Consider the following 21,231-nt stretch of genomic DNA (forward strand, 5'->3'; position numbering starts at 1 on the left):
AAGAACATTCATAAAACAAAAAGCCCATACACAATGGCCTCCCCACAGTGACCGAACACCCTGTTCCAAGCCCAGTCTTGCCTTTGGGAATTGCTCACCCTGGATTTAGAGAAGAGAGGTAAGGCCCAACCCATGTTTTCATTTTTCTCATCAAGGTGACCACCCCTTTAATGTTGAATTGAATAAAAGACCTAGTCTTTTATGTGGCAAAAATGGGTAGTTACATTATATAAGTAAGTCCCCAAGTCTCAATATACACTATGCCACTTTCTTGGAGTTACTGTCCTCCTTTCCGCCACTTCAGCTTTGAGTTAGGCAAGAAGAGCAACTTGTGAAACAGTCTTTTACTCTAAGCCTATTTGAAACAATGACCTTTTGATTGGGAGAACCGAAGAAAGATCTAAGAGTAAGTTTGAATGAAGATACAGCGTCCTGGTATTCTGATACTTAATATATTCAGCAGAGAGCTGTACTTCTCCACCTGATGGTTACAAGTACTAAACATATTCAGTCTCAGAGAGACAAAGACAGTTAAAGTACGGTGCTCCTGAGAGATCTGGTACACATTCTGACAAGTGACCATTTCACTGTTACAGCCCAAGGTGGAGGGAGTAGATGTGTGGGTGTGAAGTCAGCTTTTCTCCTGCTGTTGGAACCGAGGGGACATGAGAGTAACAGGACTCTTCTATTGTTACCGCTCTGGTGGGGCATTGTAAGAACCGACCACTTCTAACCCTATTACCCCAAAGAGGGTTTTCAAAGTAACAACCAACCATTCTGCTTCTACAGTACCACCAGGGTCTTTATAACCACTGATAATTTCACTGGGCATAAATCAAAAGTTTATTAATTAATGAAAATATGCAGTAATGCTTCCTCAAGGAAAGTTGTCTTTGCAGAATTTGAGACCAAAGGTGCCTGTTAGCTTAGAAGGTGAGTACATGGTGTACACAAAGCCACAGTCCTCAACAGACCCTAAGGTCTTACAGTCGTCTAAATAAAAAGCAATGCCATGTTATCACACTTCTAGCCTTCACGAACACTGAAAAGTACCTGTGTCAGGTAGTGGTAACTCCAGTTTACAGATTGAAAAACAAAACAAAACAAAACTGAGGCTCAGAGAACTTTAGAAACTTGTCAGTTAATGACCACACAGTAGTAGAGTGGAAACGGAATTAGGACATCTGACTTTTAACAAATTATAACTTATTTCAAGGCAGTCCGTCTCTTTTAATGTAAACCCCCTTTGGGAAATGCTGGTATGTGTCAAGGCTGGATCAGAATAAACCAAATACTACTGGAGGATAAACGAAAAATGGAGCCCACTATAAGGATTTAAAAACATTTTTCAGCCTAAAATAGATTCAAGAAAGGTTACAAACCTAGTGAACTATTTATTCTAATGGGGAACAATTTCAGAATTTAAAAGAATAGCTGTAACCCTTTTAATGTGATGGTGATATCATTAGGAAGACATCAATTCATAGCATATTTAAATGTGGTTTTATCTCATGACTATATAGTACCTAACAGTTTTGTTCCAAATTCTGTCAACTTTTCTTACAACGACTGTCCTATGTTTTGAAGTTATAAAAGACTAAAGGACAGTTGTCTTAAAGAACCCTCTGTGAAATCTCTTCAGTTAAAGGCTCCACATCAACTCTCTTGTAAAACAAAAAGAATTATCCTTTGTTGAATAGGGGTATATAAAATTTAGGACCAATGGAGAACCGCCATAGGCACCAGATCAGCCATTTCTTACCCTTGGCTTCAAGAAAATGTTATTTAGACACAGCCCAATAGTGGAATGTTGTTTTAAAATCTTGTCTTGGTTATTGCTAAATGGAACAAAATATAGACACTACAATCCGCACATATTCTATAAGAACTTAGAAAATTGTAGTCCACTGCAGTCATAAGTTCAGAGAATAAATAGCTTGCTTTTAATCTAAATGATCAATTAGTTTATTAATAAAAATCATCATCTTAAAATAATGTTCCTATTTTTACCATTATAGAAGATATCTTATTCCCCTCCCCTCCAGAAGAAGGCGTACATTCCATCCACAGAGAGCTTGGAGTGGGCTCAGAGTTTATGTATGTTAAATAATGATTTGGGGTGAGCAAGGGGGGCAGCTGTCAAGGGAACAGATCAATTGGCCAATTGAAATGTCATTTCTCCACTCGCCGTAGGATGTTGCCATGTCTCTTTGCTGTCTCTCTTTTTCTGTTCTCTTGTATTTTGATTTAGATATAAAAGCTGAGACATAATTTAAACTGACAGCAGAATCAAACAGTGTGACCTTGCCAGTATTGTTTCAGGCTTTCAACACAATCCACTGGGGGTAAAGTGTGGGCAGAGGGAGGGGTGAGTGAGAGCGAATGAGAGGAGAGAGCCAGCCTCTCCATATGGACTTGCTGCTCACATGTTCCTGGAGGGCTGGTCTCAGGTCTGGATGTTTCCAGACCTGTCTGACGTGAGAATAAGAGCTGAAATGAGAAAGGGGAATAGAGGAAAACTCAGGGCAAGAGCAAATGATAAAGACTGGCGCAATAGAGCGGTCATGCTAATATACAAGGCTTGTGTGTGACTGTGTCAGAAATTGAATGGCTGGGATTTAATGTTTCAGAGTTTAGTCTTTCCCTAGCAAGGAGAAATAGACAGTGTCCACCTTGATAACAGGGTAACCAGATAAACACTACCTTGCCAGACGACACATACTGTAAGGACAGCTGGCAGAAGAGCACTTAAGTCCTTGGCTCACAATGGACCCCCCAAATGTTTCTGAGCAATAACTGTCATTTGTCTACCCAGAGGAGGGATGTGTGGCTTAAAAGGTATGTTTGAGATGACTGCAGACAGTATAAGATTGTTTCTGGTTTTTTTTAATAACTCAGAATACCAATATTTTGGGCTTCCCTGGTGGCGCAGTGGTTGAGAGTCCACCTGCCGATGCAGGGGACACAGGTTCGTGCCCCGGTCTGGGAAGATCCCACATGCCGCGGAGCGACTGGGCCCGTGAGTCATGGCCGCTGAGCCTGTGCGTCCGGAGCCTGTGCTCCGCAACAGGAGAGGCCACAACAGTGAGAGGCCCGTGTACTGCAAAAAAAAAAAAAAAAAAAAAAAGGAATACCAATATTTTAATTGGCATCATTGATAACTTTTTCCACCATGCAGCATACATGTGTCTGCCTACAGGATGACTCTCTCCGGATATGATGATGGCTTGGGAAGCCAAAGCACCAGGTGGTTGGGCTTCCCAGGGGAAGCCTGGATGAATCATCCTGCCCCCCCCCCCCATCGAAGAGTACCTTTCTGGTGCCAGTCTTTCTTTGCCCTGGATAATGATGGACAAATCCAGCAACGTTGCCCTTTGGAAGAAACCATTTTCCAAAGATAGGAGAATGGAAAAAGGCAGGGCAGTGTGGTGATGATGGTGAAACATGTCTCAGCAAAAACAGCAGTGGAAAGTCACGGTGTGAGGAAGGATCAGGAATGAGCCTGTGATGGAAGCAAGGTCTCGAACGCATGCATGCCCTGACTAGACTTGTTACTGGACATGAGAGCAGTGAAGATAATAACAACACAAACCACAAGAACAGCTGCCCACGAATGAGTACTTGCTTGGTGCCTGGCCCTGTGTTAAGTGCCCTGTGTGACATTTCATTTAACCCTGCCAGTAATGGGACAAGGTAGGTGCCTGCACAGTGGAAGAGCCAGTATTTGACCATGTAGGTTGATTCCAGAACTTCCTCCCTTTACCCTGAAGGATTCCATCCACTGTCAACCAGTCCGTTCCCTTCACCATTCCCGACTTTGGGCCTAGGATTTGGAAGGTAACAATGAAGCACAGACATAGTCTGTGTCCTTCAAGCAACTTAACATTTTTTACTGCTAAAGAAATACTAAAATGTGAAGCTATCTGAATTTTTCTTTAGAACAAGATGAGATATAAATTAATAATCAAGATCCTTCATGAAATAATTGAAAATAATAGAATTGTGTCCTCAAGGATGCTTTCTGGACACCATACACAACATGAGAATCAGGCCTTGGAGAAAGAGGAAGAGGAGAAGGGCATTCCTAGCAGCAGGGATCACATGCACACAGTTGTGGGAGAGAGCCTGCCGTAGTTAGGGACAGTGAGCTGATTGGTGAGTTGAGAAGGGAGGGCCTGCCTGGGGAGCAAGGAGCTGTAGGCCAGGTTAGGAAAACCATTGAAAGACAGTCTGAGGAGGCAGAAGAGACTTGATATGAGAACAAAGCTATGGTAGGTTTCTGAGCAAATGGGTTACACAGGGGATAAGTGGAATCCCAGGAGACTGTTGTCATAGCCACACTGATGAAAAGGAGATGAGAGAGAAAGTAAGGATGCCATCCTTGGGTACCTCTTCCAATCACTTGGGTATAAGGGGTGAGAGAAGACTTGAGGGCTGTCTGGCTCACAGGGCAGAAAGGGAGGTTGGATTCCAACAGGAACACCTAGATTTTTCCTTCATTTGTCCCCACTGTTCTGCGTCTCCGTCATACTGTGGCTCTGCACGAAGAGGCATGTATTTTGGAATCTGACAAGGCCTCCATGGAGCCAGGGAAGTTCAACAAGTGGAAACACAGGAGGCGCCCTAAGTTTTGGAAGCCCTGAGCTCATGCGAGAGCGTCACACGCCTGGACACCACTTAATTGACAGATGAGGCATTTTATCTCTAGACTCTGAAAACTTCTAACTCCATGTCCAAATCCGCCATAATATGCTATTTGGACTGTGAATTCCCAGTCTTTTATGTTGCACTTGTTGCCACTCCTTCCCCCTTCCTTTTACCACCATCTCTCCCAAGTTAGCTCTCTTGACCTAGGACTTAATCCTTCTTATTAGGACCTTAGTCATCTCTATAATCGCGTGCCATTGAAGGTGGAGAAGAGATGATTAGTGGTAAGTCGATGCAGAAGATGGTTTTAATAGTTGTGGAGTGCACTACATAGTCTGTGTTTGAAAAAAAATTCTCTAAGATGTTAGCATAACTTCTTTGAGATACAACTTTAACATCTGAGCACTCAGCTCTTGCGATGAAAGACAGAAGCCAATAGAGCTTGTGTTCCACACAACAGACATAAGTCAGCCCTGCCTTTTTTACAGTCAGCTTGCATGCCCAAGATATAATATATGGGCTTTGCCTACTGATAGCTCCAGAAATGGGAGTGGGAGGAGGCTGAGGTTGAAAGATGCTAGTTTCGGGCTTGTAGACATACTTTTCAGTGGAAAAGAGCTATTGCGTGTATAGCACGGTCCTCCCCAGCTCTGCCAGTTGAGCCTCATCCTTCAGCTAACTGGAATTACCACATCATTTTACTCCACAGGTTTCCTTGACTTGGCAGTTTTTCTGATCACCTGGCAGTCACAGACCATCTGTCTTTGGCTGATACAGAGACCTGGGGAATGAGGACATTGGAAATGCACTAGCGTGTTCTAGGGATCCGGGCAGAGAGCTGTCCCTGAGCTGGGATGTTTATCGTTGTCGTTGCTGAAGTAGAGGATCAGAGTTGTCTTCTCCCCATTCCTCAGTGGACTCACTTCCCTTTTGCCCCCTCTCCCACCAGCTCCTCTCTGCTCTCCCATTTAACCTTGCCCACCTTAGGCAATCCCTTTGTATATTGGTGAGCGGAAGTTGTCCACAGGTAGCCTGGGGACCTTTCTGAGTGTGTGGTGGGGCTCCATGATTTCTGTTTGAAAGAAACAAAATAACATCTCCATGGTCCACTAGAGCAACCCATGTCCAGAGTGCAGAACCCTTAGAAAAACACATTTCCTCCTTAAAGCTCTTCAGAACCTTTCCTAACCCCACTTTGTCACCGTAGTCTTCCCAGGCGCAGGGTCAAAGAGACCCCCTTTTAACTGAGATGCCCTTGCCCAGTCCTGTTAGGGACTCTGGGAAGTCATGAGAAAATAAAGAGTGAGGCCCCTTTAAAGACACAGCTACCCTCACTGCCTAAATCTAGCACCTTTGCCGTGCTTCCCTTGCACTAACAATTATCCATCAGTTGTTATAAAAGAAGAGAAGGCATCCAACATTTAAAAATATTTGCCACCTTAAAGCTTTCGTTTTAGAGAATTATTAGATCTGCATAAAAACTTTAAAGATAATACAGCAACTTCCCCAAATACCACATGCTTATTTTCCTCTATTGTTAACATCTTATGTTAGTGTGGGACATTTGTCAAAATGAACAAGCCAGTACATTAGTATTAACTGAAGTCCACACTTTATTCAGATTTCCTTGTTTTTTGTACTGAATGTCCTTTTTTTTTGTTCTGGGGACCCCATCTGGACATGACATTGCATTTAGTCATGTCTCCTTAGGCTCCTCTAGACTGTGACAATTTCTCAGACTTTCCTTGTTTCTGATGACCTTGACAGTTTTAAGGAATACTGGTCAGATGCTTTGTAGAGTATCCTTCAATTGAAATTTGTTTGATATTTTTCTCAAAGATTGGGGTTATGGATTTTGGAAAAGAAAACCACAGAGGTAAAGTACCATTTTCAACACATCATGTCAAAATACCATTTTCAACACATATACTATCAACACGACTTATCGTTGTTGATGTTGACCTTGATCCCCTGGCTCAGGAAGTGTTTGGCAGGTTTCTCCACTGTAAAATGACTGTTGTTTTCCCCTTTTCATACTGTCCTCTTTGGAAGAAAATCACTGTACACAGCCCGCACTTAAGGAATAGAAAGTCATATTCCATCTGCTTGAAGGTAAGGCATCTGTATAAATTATTTGCAGCTTCTCTGAACATGAAATTTTTCTATTCTCCACAATGTATTAATAATGCAATCATTTATAACAGTATGGACTCATGGATATTTATGTTTGGATTATAATCTAATACTGTTTTATTTTGTTGTTTAAATTATGTAGCTTTGGCTATTGGGAGGTCATTCAGCTGTCTCTTTTGACCATATACCCATCATTGTGGGGTTTTGGTTGGTTTGATTGTTAGCTATTCCTTTCTTTCAAGTGCTGTAAGGTATTCCAGGTTCATATTGAGTATTTCCTGCCCCATTCCTAGAATGAGCCATTTCTTCAAGGAACCCTGGTTCCTTTGATTGTGGAATTATATTAGAAATCAAGATCTGGGTGCTAGATGGAAACCAAAAATTTTGAGCACCCAAATCTGACATTTTGTGTCAAGATCTGTGGGGTGATGAATATAAATTTCACAATAACCTGTAAGGTGAATGTTAATATTTTATTTTGTAAGATGAAAGTGGAGTAGTAGAGAGTTAAGGAATTTTCCAAGTTTACATAAACAGTGAGAACGAGAGCTAGAATTTGAACTTTGGTTGTCCAATTCTATAACTGTACTTCTCAAACACTTAAATTGCATCATACACTGGCCACATCATAAATAAGTGAAATATTTTTAAAAAATGGGTTCAAAGGATGCAAATGAACATGGTTTTGAATCTCATCTTTGTGTGTCTATGTGTGTGTGTCTATATCATAAGGTTATTAGAGCTATACATGCAAAGCTTTCAGGACAATGCCTGGCATGTGGTAAATATTTGAAAAAAGTTTAGCTTCTGCTTTATCATCATCATCTTTATGGTCTTCATTATCTACTGCTGTAAGTTTACGTTTCCCATTCTTCCACCACTGATCATGGGCTTCCTGGAATATCCCTATCTTGACCTTATAGAAAGTACAAGTTAATGAGGCAAATAATTCACCTGTGGGTGTCCAATGTCACCATACACAGTATTTGTTACATAAGTGAATTCCTTGTAACCATGCAATTTCCTCCTCTATGTCGTGTAGTAAAGGAAGGTTTGGAAAAGGCATGGGGAAGGAACATTGGAGGAAAAGACTGGGCTTACCTTTGACTGAAGCAACCAGATTGGTTGGCAAGTTAGCCCAAATCTCCTTTCCTAGAGCCTCCTGAGACTTCTTTCCCAGGCAGGAGTCTATTTGCCACAGTCATCACCGTCTTCAGGTCCCTACATGGGAGTGGGGGGGTGGGTTCTGGGAGGAAACGTGTGTGTGTGTGTGTGTGTGTGTATGTGTGCGCGCGTGCACGCGCACACACACACCCATGTATATCCCACTTCCTCCCTTCTGGAAACACAGAAAACTGCATGCTGGGTGAGGGAGATATGCAAGGATTCATGACAGAAACGGGGTCATAATGATGATAATCTTCATTAATTCTGGTGATAGTCTCATTTCCTAGATAGTAACACTAAGGTACACACAACCATCATTCCCAAGGCTACTTAAGATATGAATCTTCTGTCATTTCTGCTCTAGCTTAGCGGTATCCAGAAAGGCCTACCACAAAGCACATTCCTTAGCCAAGTAGATAGTGATGCTGGGTAAAACATGAGCAGAAAAGGAGAGAAAAGGCAATGTTTCGCTAATGAACTAAGGTTAGGATTTTCCTTTCTTTCAACTGTCATGTTTAGGGCTTAAGCATGTCTGATCTAGAGAAAGAGATCCGAAGATGTTTGAGATACAGGGGTTTCATGAAGTCATTTGACTACTTCTAAGGCAGGGCATGTGATCAGGAGGTCCTAGGCAAGCAGTGCAGGCTTGGCTGACGGATGCATTGTTTTCCACAGTTTATCATGGCCATGCTCAGCCCCAGGTGGTGGCAGGTTATGACATGGGGGTGGTGAGGGATGTGAAAAGAGCTAGATCCAGGTTGAGGACTGGGCCTGATTCACTGCTCTCATCTCTTGTTAATCCTCACTCTGGCCAGTGCCAAAGTTCCTGGCTGCCCTTCAACATAACCTCTGTTCTGTTCTGACAAAAAGAAGAGGGGCCTCCAGGATTCGTTTCCATAGAGCCCCACTGAGCTTCTGATGGCAGCTAAGGCTGGTATTGAAATGAAACAGAACAAAGAAGAAAGAAAGAAGAAAGGAAGGAGGGGGCCAAAGAAAGAAAGAAGGAAAGGGAGTGGTAAACTTGTATAATTGTTCCTGATTAATTATTAAGATAACGTATGTTGAAGATAGAAGATTGTAGAAATGAATACATGGGCGAGTCTACCTGGTTCCAGTCAAGAGGGCGCTTTCTCTCCCTCCTTCTCTCTCTTCTCTGATACTTTCCTTTTTAGAATTATAGAAATGTAAAGAACTGAAAATATCCCAAATCATCTAAAGCAATCTTATTAACAGATGAAAACTTGATTCCTCCGAAACTGAACTCAAGCCCGTAGTCTGGGTTTCCCACCATTGTGTCCAGGGCTCCCCTCCCCATCGGCTTCTGTGTCCTTTGTCTTTCTCCTTCTCATCCCACCACCACTCCCAAGCCCATGCAGGATTAGTCGTGCATTTGTTCCTGTTTCTGCTATATTTGCAACTAACTTACGGGTGGAAGCACGGAGCCTCTCTGATTGCTGGCAGAGCTCTGCCTCTGTGTTGATGAGCACTCCCGGCACTGGGCACCTGTCCAACAGCAGGTGCCTTGCTCAGTGAATGGCTCTGGAGCTGCATCTCAAAGAAAGCAGGTTGAAGTCCAACACTGTGTTCCTGCTGCTTTGAGGTTATGTTCTACCACCATCATTTCTCTCACCAGGTGAGATGTAGTGAGGTGTGGCTGCCAAGGTTAGCAACGCTAGACATGGGAGGTGGCCACAGGGAGCATCTGTGTCAGCTTAAGGATTCTTAGCTTGATGGATGGGTAAGAAGATAAGATGAGACATCTGAGTTTGTTTACATAGGACTATTGTCCATGAACCTGAGTGGGTTGACCTTCAGGTCATGATGAAACGTCTATATGTTTTCTCAAGGTAAGAGCGAAGGGCAGGGTAAGGCTCAGAATTTACATCGTGTTAGGGCTCTTTGGGACAGATTATTCTTGTTTAATAATATGCATTTACTTTTGTACATTACACATTAGTTCAGACACACACAGACCATGTGTGACAGTTACAGGTTTAGAAGAGAAAATGGGAGGTAACGAAAACAAGACTTAAAGTTTATATGAGGCACAATGCCTCAAAGTTAATAAAAAGTTATGGGCACACACAGAGAATGGTACCATGAGATGAATGGCATAAAGGCAGGGAAGTACAAGACGTGTATATTGGCAGAAAAAATATGTTTTGAGAGAACCTAAGGATTTTTGTAGGAGCGTAATGAATGAAAACTTTGAAAAAGATGACATGCCTGGGTAAGGTACATCCTCTTAGATTGGTGAGCCAGTGAAAGTGTTATTTGTTAGAAAGCAATAAAACCATTTAGGGATGTTAATCTGGCAGCATGTAAATAATGCGTTGGAAAGACTAAAGGTGAGAGACAGTGGTTTCAATTAGGAAAGTCTGTGAATTGCCTCAAAATAAGTCATAGGACCTAAATTAGGATGGTGGCAATGAGAAGGAGAGTAAGGATGGGTAGGTGGGTGGATGGGAGAAACATGGCCCAGAAATAATGGAGCAGCCCCATTTACTTCTCTCTTTACTAGGAGAAGAGGGAAAGTATGATGCACAGGTTAGATGTGAGAGTAGTCTGCTTGCAACCTCATTCTCCTAGTTGTGTCAAAGGGGGATTTTTTTTTTATATGATCAAATTAGAGGTTTTGACCTTGGCTGATTAGAAAAATGGCGACATAACTGATTTTTTAAAAAGGCTAAGGGCAGAGGTGTATTACAGAAGAAAAAGAGAGTGAATAATAAGCTGTAGGTAATAACAGAATATGAGCTAGAAGGCTGTGGTAAATGCAGAACCAGTGTTCAGTAAAGGGAACAGGTTGGAGCTAAACGCTCGAAGTTGTTTATATGCAAGTGTAAGTCGTGACCAGAGACAACATATTGAAAGTTGAATGTGTACAGGGCAAAGAGCAGGAACCAAGCAATGAGACTATGTTATAATCTCCCTCAAAGGTCAGGAGGAACAGAAGTGAAGTTTTCGGAGTTGGAACAGCCTGAGAAATGGGAAGAAATCAGAATCACACTCTGCTGGAGATAGAATCCGAGTTACAAGGGGTTAAGGAGAGAATGGACGTAAAAATGAAGGCTACAGGGCTTCCCTGGTGGCGCAGTGGTTGAGAGTCCGCCTGCCGATGCAGGGGACACGGGTTCGTGCCCCGGTCCGGGAAGATCCCACATGCCGCTGAGCGGCTGGGCCCGTGAGCCATGGCCGCTGAGCCTGCGCGTCCGGAGCCTGTGCTCCGCAACGGGAGAGGCCACGACAGTGAGAGGCCCGCGTACCGCAAAAAAAAAAAAAAAAAAAAAAAAAAAAATGAAGGCTACAAGTATAGGCTAAGGTTCAAGACTAGAAAGTTAAGTGCATCCACAATGGTGCACATAAAACCTTCCTATTTGGCGTGAAGCTGGGCTGCCCTCTCATTTCCAATCCCATCCCACGTTTACTTCGGTTTCTCATTTGCATGCAATATTTATTATTGTCTAAGATTTGGCAGACAATCAGATTTATATTTTTCTGTATCTTAAGAAATAGATTGAGTCCGAAGGGTCTCAAATAATTTTCTGCCCCATCAGATGTGCTTCTCTCTCTGGCCTGGGAAGGCCTGATTCCTCTGGGTCTTGTGAAATAGACTCTGCCTCTGGGCTGTGTTTGCATTCTGTGAGCTCCATCTGCCACGTGAAGCCCACCAAGCTTTCTCTTATTTTTCCCTCCAATGGGTCTTGTTTCTCTCACTTTGCATCATTTAACTCCTCTACTCTCCTTGTGTCTGCAAAACTGTTCTGCTCATACTTGCATCCTCATCCACCATTTAAGAAACTAGGATATTAATATATCTCTTTATAATGTTGAAATAACAATATTTTATAGCCTTTATGGTTTCCTAAGAGCTAGTGTGTGTATCTCATTTGGTTTCTGGCACAGCCCAGGAGTGGGGTCCGCCAAACAATTATGTCCACTTCACAGGTGAGGAAACTGATGACCTGACGGAGTTTGTGTAATAAACACACACTGGCAAATACCATGTGACATCACTTATATGTGGAATCTAAAATATGACACAAATGAACTTATCTATGAAACAGAAGCAGACTCACAAACATAGAGAACAGGCTTGGGGTTACCAAGCGGGAGGAGGGGGAGGGGAGGGGGGGATCGGGAGTTTGGGATTCACAAATGCAAAGTATTATATATGTATATGAGTGAATCACTTTGCTGTACACCAGAAATGAATACAACATTGTAAATCAACTATACATCCATAAAATTTCAAAAATACAATAAAAAATACAAAAAACAAAAATGTAAACACACATTGGAATGCAGATTCACATTCATATTTTCTGACTTCTCACCCAGTGCTCTCATCTCATGACCACACCTTGCACATAATCTCTCCCAGAGAAGATCCTCTATCTCACAGTGTAAAGTAATCCTTAAGAGCACTGTTTCCGGGTCACACAGATCTGGTAGTTCTAACTCAGCTGTGTGGCCTTGCAAAGGCTACCTAAACTCTTTGAGTCTCAGTTCCATTACCTGTAGAATGTTGGGAATAATAGTACCCCATCACAGTGTTGCCATGCAAATCAAATAAAATTATGCTGTAGGGACTGCATAGGTCACTGAACAAAGGTTAACAGCAATAAAATTATTTATTTATTATAATAAATATTTATTTATTTATAAATAAATTATTTATTTATTAAATGAATTATTTATTTATTATAAATAAATAATTTATTTAATAAGTTATTTATTTAGGATCAAATATATTGATATTTGATCATGAGCTACCTATTACAAGTGCCCCCCCCCTAAAATTCACATAGCATGCCCTTGAATGTCCTTTTAGAGTAAGTGGAATTTGCATATGGAGGAAGTGAAGCATGTTTTCAGAGACAAGTAATTTATTATATACATTGTTGGAACTGAAATAATAAATTCAGATAAGAGACAGTGGTCTTATTGATTATAAAATCCTTAGTTAAAACAAACTTATTTCAGTCGAGAGGTTAGATTTTTCATTTGTGCTTTGCCTTTTCCCCTGTCCTTGTATTTTCCTTTCCTTCTAAGCCACGGCACATGTAGTTCTTGCACCTCACAAATAGTGAAGACTTTTGGTTCTCAACCGACATCGACAGTTGAGAGGGAGGGACAGAAATCTCACTTGAACACAAACACTTCCATTAATTACTGGCATTAACAGCAAAAAAAGGAAAGTGGAAAATTACAGGCAAGGAAAGCAACTTCTGGTTTTGAATGTTCTGCATCTTTCATCATGATCACAGCTTGAAGTTTCTTTCCTTCCAGGGGCAGGATGAATGGTACAGGAGACTCAGTGGGGTTTGGCACCTTCCAGAAATGTCAAACTCATAGTGTTTCACTGGTTACAGGGTATAACCAGGGTGCACACTTACTCATCTGTGCTCTGTCCTCAGCAAGACACCCAGATGGAAGGTGGTAGAAGGTTCATTGGTAGAGAAGATCAGACAGTCCTGAGTTCTAACCAGGGAAGTGCTGTAACGAGTTCTTTTTGCAATCAACTATCTCCTGAGGCCAGCCAATGAGGCACTCATTCAGGAGGGGGAAACACCCCCAACCTGTGTGAGTTGCTAAATGTTTAAAGGATTAATTAATAGAGGCATACATACTAGGAACTTCAGGATTTCGTTTTTTGGCCATGTTTGGCAAAAGCCAAATCCTACCTATCTGATGAATAGTTTTGTCAGCCACAGCAGATAGGTAAGAGCCCCAGGGCCCACTGGAAGCAGCTAACTCGAACATCTTACATTTGCTCTTCTATTCACAAGCCATGTTATGTTTTGAGTACCTGCCCTTTTAGGGCACTAGCTTTTCACCTACAAAGTTAAGTGGTCTTAGGACCACTTGGGGATGCACTGAAGGTATTTTAAACAGGTATTTAGGAGCTTCTACAGAAGCTCTGGTCTTACTTAGGCATTGGCCTTTTTTTTTTTTTTTTTTTTTAATAGAAAGGCAGTCTCTTTATTTAGGAAACTCAGGTGTTTAAACAGGAGAAGCTGGGAGGTGGGAAACATATAGAGATGAGAGAATGAGGGAAAATGGCCAAGTTGGAGGGAGAGAGAGAAAAATAGATGGGGTCCCAAGTATCGCCAGGTCGTGTGGTGTGGCTTTGGGAGAGATCTGAGCCTTGCTCCCCTGTTCGTTTGACAGCTCTCAGTGAGCAGGGGACCCTGGGCCCTGATGGGAAATGAAAGGAGCAAAGATAATAGCTGCCCTCAAAGACTTTCCCTTGTACTTTTGTCTTAGAATCAGAGAATGGTAGAACCAAATGTGACCTTAGATAGCAGAGCTCAAACCTCTTCATTTCCCAGATGAGACACCTGAGGCACAGGAAGGTGATGTGATTTGCACATTTGTTTTTTTTAGCAAATCTGCCAGTTGCCAAATCAAGACAAAAGCAGACAGTCATAACTCTGAGTTCATTGCTGTTTTTACGCTATCACTTACTTCATACATCTGAGGTGTGTATAGATTTTTGTTCTAAATTCCCTACAGAGGTGGTTTTTTTTTTTTTTTTTTCTTTTTCCTCTCCTCCTGAGGTACAGAGCACTGTGAAGGTGAGGAAACTTCTTCCCACCCAGCCTTTGCTACGATTTATTCAATGCCTTTCATCACCTCCATCCTCCACACAAATTTTTACAGTGCTCATACTATGGTGTTCCCTTGAAATAATTCTCAAAATTGTACAGTCTGCTTGAAGTGAAAACCTGATGTCTCTGCTTATTGGGAGGGAGCCTTAAGGGTTACATCTGTTCCGGGTGGAGCCCCTTCCCACTTGCTTCAGAGGGTCGTTGTCTTCACCAGAGGGGACCTTGACCCAGTGCATCGCGTGGGAGTCAGTGTATACTTGCTAAATATTCCCTCGGTGCATTTCTGGGTCGTATCCACCCAGCGGAACACTCCTCTGCTTTGGGACATCAGATGCCCAGGCCCTTGACCTTAATTAGTAAACATGGAAACAGACACATTTTTAAGTCATATTTTTTGCGTCAGATGAAGTGATTGCCACTCTCCCTATATATGTCTTTACAGTATTTTAATAGAATTTGAATCACTTTATTTTAATGGATATAATATTTTCTTTCATTGACTATCTGGGGACAAATGTGTTGGAAATATATACAAGTGCTGCTCTATGCTAGTTTGATATAAATCCCTTAAAATTCCCAAATCTGTGGTATTGTATATCCTTTGAAATGGGAGAGGCACGAGCTTTTATTTTTCGTGAGTGCACCACAAGTTTATTTGGCAATGATATATTCAGTAAAGTGGTGGCAATCATGATAATAATACATTATATAATTCTCTTTATGTGTTATAAACTCATTAGACTGGTTGGAACCAGTTGCTCAAGTGTACAGTGGTTTACCATTAAAATAAAAATGTCCCTAATTAACACATTCTTTAATAGTGGGAAGTGTGACTAAGCCTCATTTCTAAATTATGCTGGGCACTGAGGTATATAGTCAAATTCATTGTATAGTATAATTATTGCAAAATAATAAAATAGGCTATCTTTTAATGTTGTCAGTCATTTTGGGATGGGTGAAAAGATACAACTGTGAGGCTCTGACGTGTGTTCCTCTTTCCTACTGGCAACATACTGAGATAAATGGAATGTCAGATCCATGTCTGTCTCTTTGTTTGTTTGATTACCAATGGCTTCCAGATACTCATACCAACCTTTGGTATGTTCTGCGATATATATGAGCTTGATGTTATTCCCTATGATACATATATCCAGGATTAAGTGGCTCAACCACAATATTGCTAAAAGGGAAAACCAGTAAAAGTGGGCAAGGTCTTAGGTAAAGCTTGTGGAGATCATTAAGTATACAGAAGAAGCAAACACTGATTTAAGCCAGAGCACTGAAAAATGATCTCCTAAAGATTGTTCTATATGACTGTGTCTGGGGAAGCATTTGAGTGGTCTTAGACACAGGCCATGCTTTCATTAGTGCTATATTGCTGCACACCATTCATACAACTTGAGAATTTTAAAATAATCAATGTCCCTGTTCCCTTCATCTACCCATATCGTGTTACCTTGGCAACAGGTACTGTGTGATTTTAAGAATTTCAGGAATTATCATAACAGCCCATTTCAAGAATGTGCATCTAAGTGAATAAAGTTTAAACAGTAAAAGCAAAACTAAAGGGAACCTCAGCATACATTAAATGAGGACATGAAGGATCCGCATGTCTCATTTAGAGGGTCTTGTAAAAACAGCTCCAGAACCCCTGGTGGTGCCCTCCAGGTGCCAGACTCTTCACGGGCTGTTTATGGGTGGAAGAATCGTTCCATTTCCTCCTCCACTCCAGGAGTGGATTACTTGGCGTGGGTCTCATATAGGATGCTCAGAATGAAGAGTAGGAGGAGGCGCAACAGCAGGAGTAGAAGCAGGAGATTAGGATAGAGGAGGATATTTTGAAGGAAGTGATGATGAAGGTGGTAATGATGGGGAAGATGCTGAGAACATGATGGGGCAGGGGGAGGAAGGAAAGTAGGCAGAAGAAAAGTATGTTCTATGTCAGGCTGATTTAACCAGCAAAAAGGGGGAGATTACTTATTACTATTATTGTGTAAGTTCCCTTGTTCAAGTTACATGAATGGATGCAAGCATGGAGTTAGTTACAGAAATCTACCCATTCAGGGCACCACTAAGGATCCAAACACATGCTCACGTTTGACATTCAGGAAGTGTCTTGAGCTCAGAAAACGGCTCTACTTACCAGAGTGAAAGATAATATGAATTGATGTGGTTTGAAAGAATGTGTGCCCAAACCTCTGGAATATCTAGCAATTATTTATGTCATCATTTCTGATATTTGAACAAATAATCTAGATAGATTCTTTGGTACCCAATATGTGTTAATTATTCTGTTTGTAACTATTCTCATTTTTTAAAAGTAAATATATCTAGCTAAGCTTAAGTAGGTGTTTCAAGGGTTCTCATGTGAAAAAGATTTTCATCAGCAATTCCCTGTTGAAAAATAATACAAAACTATAAAAGAGAAAGAAAGTTCATATCATCGTGAGTGTTTATATGGTATGGGCAATCTTATTTATATTGTTGGTACTGGAAAACAAGAGTTAAATAAATTCTGGGTAGATTATATTGTCTAAATCCTAGTGCTTCTTATTTTTTGAGTTGTTAAATTTGTGGGGACAGGTTTTGACCTAAGATAAAGTTAAATTCTGTAATTGTGATCCATGTTGTAAGAGAGTTCTGAAATCTGTGTAAATACAAACAGTTTAATTAGAATTGAAGGCAGAGTGGAGTCTATCCATGTATCACCGTCATCACATAAGGCCATCTTCACTGGGCTTGTGTGGCTCTTCTGAGCCAGCTAATATGCAACCCTCTGCATCTTGCTCCTGTCTTCAAACTAGTGTCTAAAATAAGAGAGATCAAGAGATAGTTGGAAAAAATACTTGAAAAAAGTTGGGAATTTTCCCTCTAGTCTCTCCTAGGCAATACATGTTTCTATAAACTTGAGAATGCCAGCTAACTTTTCTGGACCTTGGTTCCTTATTTGCACCATGAGATATTTGCAGTGAGTGATGTCTAAGGACCCTTCCTTTGCTGGACTGCTAGGTGGTTTCATCAGTTAAAGTAACTGCTGCAAACCATTCTTGACAGGATACAAAATACTGTGCAAACTTTGTGAGTGTGAACTGAGATGGATACCTCTTCACCCATCTAAATTCGTGGACCCCATATCTCTTGTTCACCACCCCTCTTAATTACCCTTGTTAACTTCTCTGCCTTGCCAAGACTGTTACAACTTAGCAGATTCCCTGACCTTATTTTGAAGGTGTTGTCATCCAAGAATGTATACTGACATTTATCTGCTAAGCCATAGGCAGTACTTTATGTAGGTAATTTATCCAACATCTTCAGTTTATCTCATTCTCTGCCTTGCAATTTCTACATTGCCTTTCAGTCATTAGTAATTTCTCTACTTTCTAAAAGCAACACTTAGCACTCAGAAGCTCTGCTCTGATAGCCAGCTGGATCATGCCTGTTAGCTATTTTAGTGCAGTGCTGATGGGTGGACCGAGCCAATAGTAACATAAATAGAAAGATAGCTAGATAGATAGATAGCTAGATAGATAGATGTGCTTATGAAGACTATTTTCTTTTAGACTTTAAAAATAAAATATAAAATTTCCCCTTCTCTTGACTGTGCACAGGCCATAGTGATTCACTCCTGAAGAATAGAGCATAGAGAGGGGAAATAGTAACTGTATAGTGGAGAAATCTTACAGACAATATCTTAACCAGGTTTTCAAGGTTAACATCAGAGTGACAAGTCTTGTTGATGTCATGTAGCCCTGATACAATGTGGTGAGGGGGGCATGCTACCTGCCTGGTATTCTTCCCCCAAACCTACAATCCCAGTGTAATCACGAGAAAATCAGGCAAACCCAGTTTGAGGATATTGTACAAAACACCTGACCAGTACTCTTGAAAACTGTTATAGTCATGAAAAAAAAAAAAGTATCACAAATAGAGACTAAGAAGACATGATGACTAAATGCAACGTGGAATTCTGAGTTGGGTCCTGGAACATGAAAAAGACATTAGTGGTAAACTGGTGAAATTTGAATAAAGCTTGCATTTTAGTTGCAATATGTTAATATGTCTTAGCTTCTGACTCATGTGCCTTGGTTATACAATATGTCTTAGCTTTTAACTCATGGCCTTGTTTATACAAGCTGCTGACATTAAGAAGAGTTGGGTAGGGCTTCCCTGGTGGCGCAGTGGTTGAGAGTCCGCCTGCCGATGCAGGGGACACGGGTTCATGCCCCGGTCCGGGAAGATCCCACATGCCTCGGAGCGGCTGGGCCCGTGAGCCATGGCCGCTGAGCCTGCGCTCTGCGACGGGAGAGGCCACAACAGTGAGAGGCCCGCGTACTGTAAAAAAAAAAAAAAAAAAAGGAGTTGGGTAAACGTACACGGGAAGTCTCTGTTCATGACCTCCTAAGCTTATGTCTCTTGTGGAAAGAATAACTCCCTTAGGCTGTACGTGCATGTGTTATCTTGCTATAGCTGCTGTAACAAAGTACCACGAACTCAGTGGCTTAAACAACAGAAATTTATTGTCTTAGAGTTCTAGAGGTTTGAAGTCTGAAATCAAGGTGTGGGCACATTTGGTTCCTTCTGAGGGCTGTAAGGGAAGAATCTGGTTCAAGGATCTACCTTGGCTGGTAGATAACTGTCTTCTCCCTGTGTCTCTTCACCTTGTCTTGTCTCTGTTCTTGTCTGTTTCTGTATCCAATCGATCATGTTGGATTAGGGCCCACTCTGATGACCTTCTTTTAACTTGATTACTTCTGTAAGACCCTGTCTCCAAACAAGGTCCCATTCTGAGGTACTAGTAGTCAGGACACCAGCATATTCTGGGGGGAGCACACAATTCAACCTGTAGCAGAACTCAGAATTCTTTAACCTTTTTCTTTCTGAAGGTACCTTTGTTACCTCCCCTTTCATCCCCCACATCCAAAATATGACTAAACCTTACACTTTTACTCACTGGACGTTGCCCAGTTCCATGTACATCCCTTCCTCTGTACCATCACTGTTACCACTCCAGTCCACACTACTATTTCAGTTCATCTGGACCAGGGAAATAGCCTCCTCACTTGTTTCCCACATTCTAGTTCACACTCCACGTTGCAAGCAGAGAAGTCTTTTCACAATACACATCACCTGTGCTTAAAAATCCTTCAAGTCTCCCCACTGTTCTGAGATAAAGACCACAGTCTCTATCTTGGACTCAGGGCCCTGTGTAACCTGGAAGCTTCTTAGCCACAACATGGACTGCTTTCTGCCTCATTCTCTCTGCACAGGCTGTACCAGCCGACTGCAGGTCACGGAAAGCATGGGCCCCCTCCTACCATGGGCTTTTGCTCACGCTGTGCTCTCCTTACCATAACCACCTGGTTACCTCCGTCCTCCCTCACCCTTCAGATCTTAGCACAGGCATCAGTGCCTCAGGAAATCCACCCCTGTGTCATCCCAGACAAGATCAGGTCCCTTGTTCTGTGTTGTCTGAGAAACCTGGCTTTTCCTTCAGAGCACTTAGCACATTTTGAAATTTTATATTTAAACAATGATTATATTAGTGTTTGTCTCCCCCACTGGATGATAAGAGGCTGAGGCAGGAGCCTCATGGTTCTTTTACTCCCTGCCTTAAGTGCAGCACCAAGTGTTTGGCTCATACCTGGTTCTCAAATTCTTAATTAATGCATCTGTGGATTTGTTTCCAATTGATTTCATTAAATTTGACACTTATCCCTTCTCCTGGTCTCTTGATACATTTGCTGATAATATTTAGTTCATCTTATGTCAAATCAATCATACATACGAAGCGAAGAAAAGAATAATCCTTTTTGTGATTTACCAACCTAGTGATAACAGAAGACCAAATTTGGTCTGTTAGTCTAAACAGAAATTTAAACTTAAAATTTTTTCATATTTTTAAATTAACTAATGTCCTTTAATTTTTTTATTAGAATTTAGAGAGATAGGCCTAAAGCTGTATATTTAAGTATATTGAAAAAAGTAATTAAATTATAAGTAACTGGGTACAAAGTTGCTATTTATTACTGACTTTGAAATATGTTTATTAAAGATGTTCTTTGAACCTTTCCTCCACATCGTGGAGAAAGCTCCAGACATTTCTAGAGCACTCACTAGTATTTGTAGCACCAACAAATCTCTTGTAGCGAATGTGTCCTAGAGAAGTTTCCCAGCCCAGGTGAACTGTAGTCAACGTGGAGACGCTCTCCACTCGGTGGTGTATGGATGGGGTCCATTTTTAGATGGACACCGTCTCCTGCCTGGCCACTTCTCCAGGCAGCTCAGAGGGCAAAAACGTTCAGGATATTTTCATCTCTATAAGACTCCAGGGTTTGATCACAGGGTTTGATTTTATATACAATAATGCTATTTTATGCATGTACAAGATGGAGGGAGGGAGAAGCCTGACTGCTCATGGAAGGAAAATATGCTATACTCCAATTAAAATTCATGTGCCAGAATGAGAATTTGAGTGTGAGTAAACATCCCTAACATTTAATGTATTAGTAGAATATATATTTAATGATCATAATATGCTGCCTCTGTGCTTAGTTGGGTATAAATCAGTGGCTCAGGGGCAAGTCCCATGCTCTCATGGAACTTACATCCCAAAGTGGCAACTCCTAATGTATGTCACTCAAGCTTACCAGGAGTTACTTTTGGTTCAGGG

This window comes from Grampus griseus (genome assembly GCF_964374135.1).
Source record: "Grampus griseus genome assembly, chromosome: 5".
Lineage (NCBI taxonomy): Eukaryota > Metazoa > Chordata > Mammalia > Artiodactyla > Delphinidae > Grampus > Grampus griseus.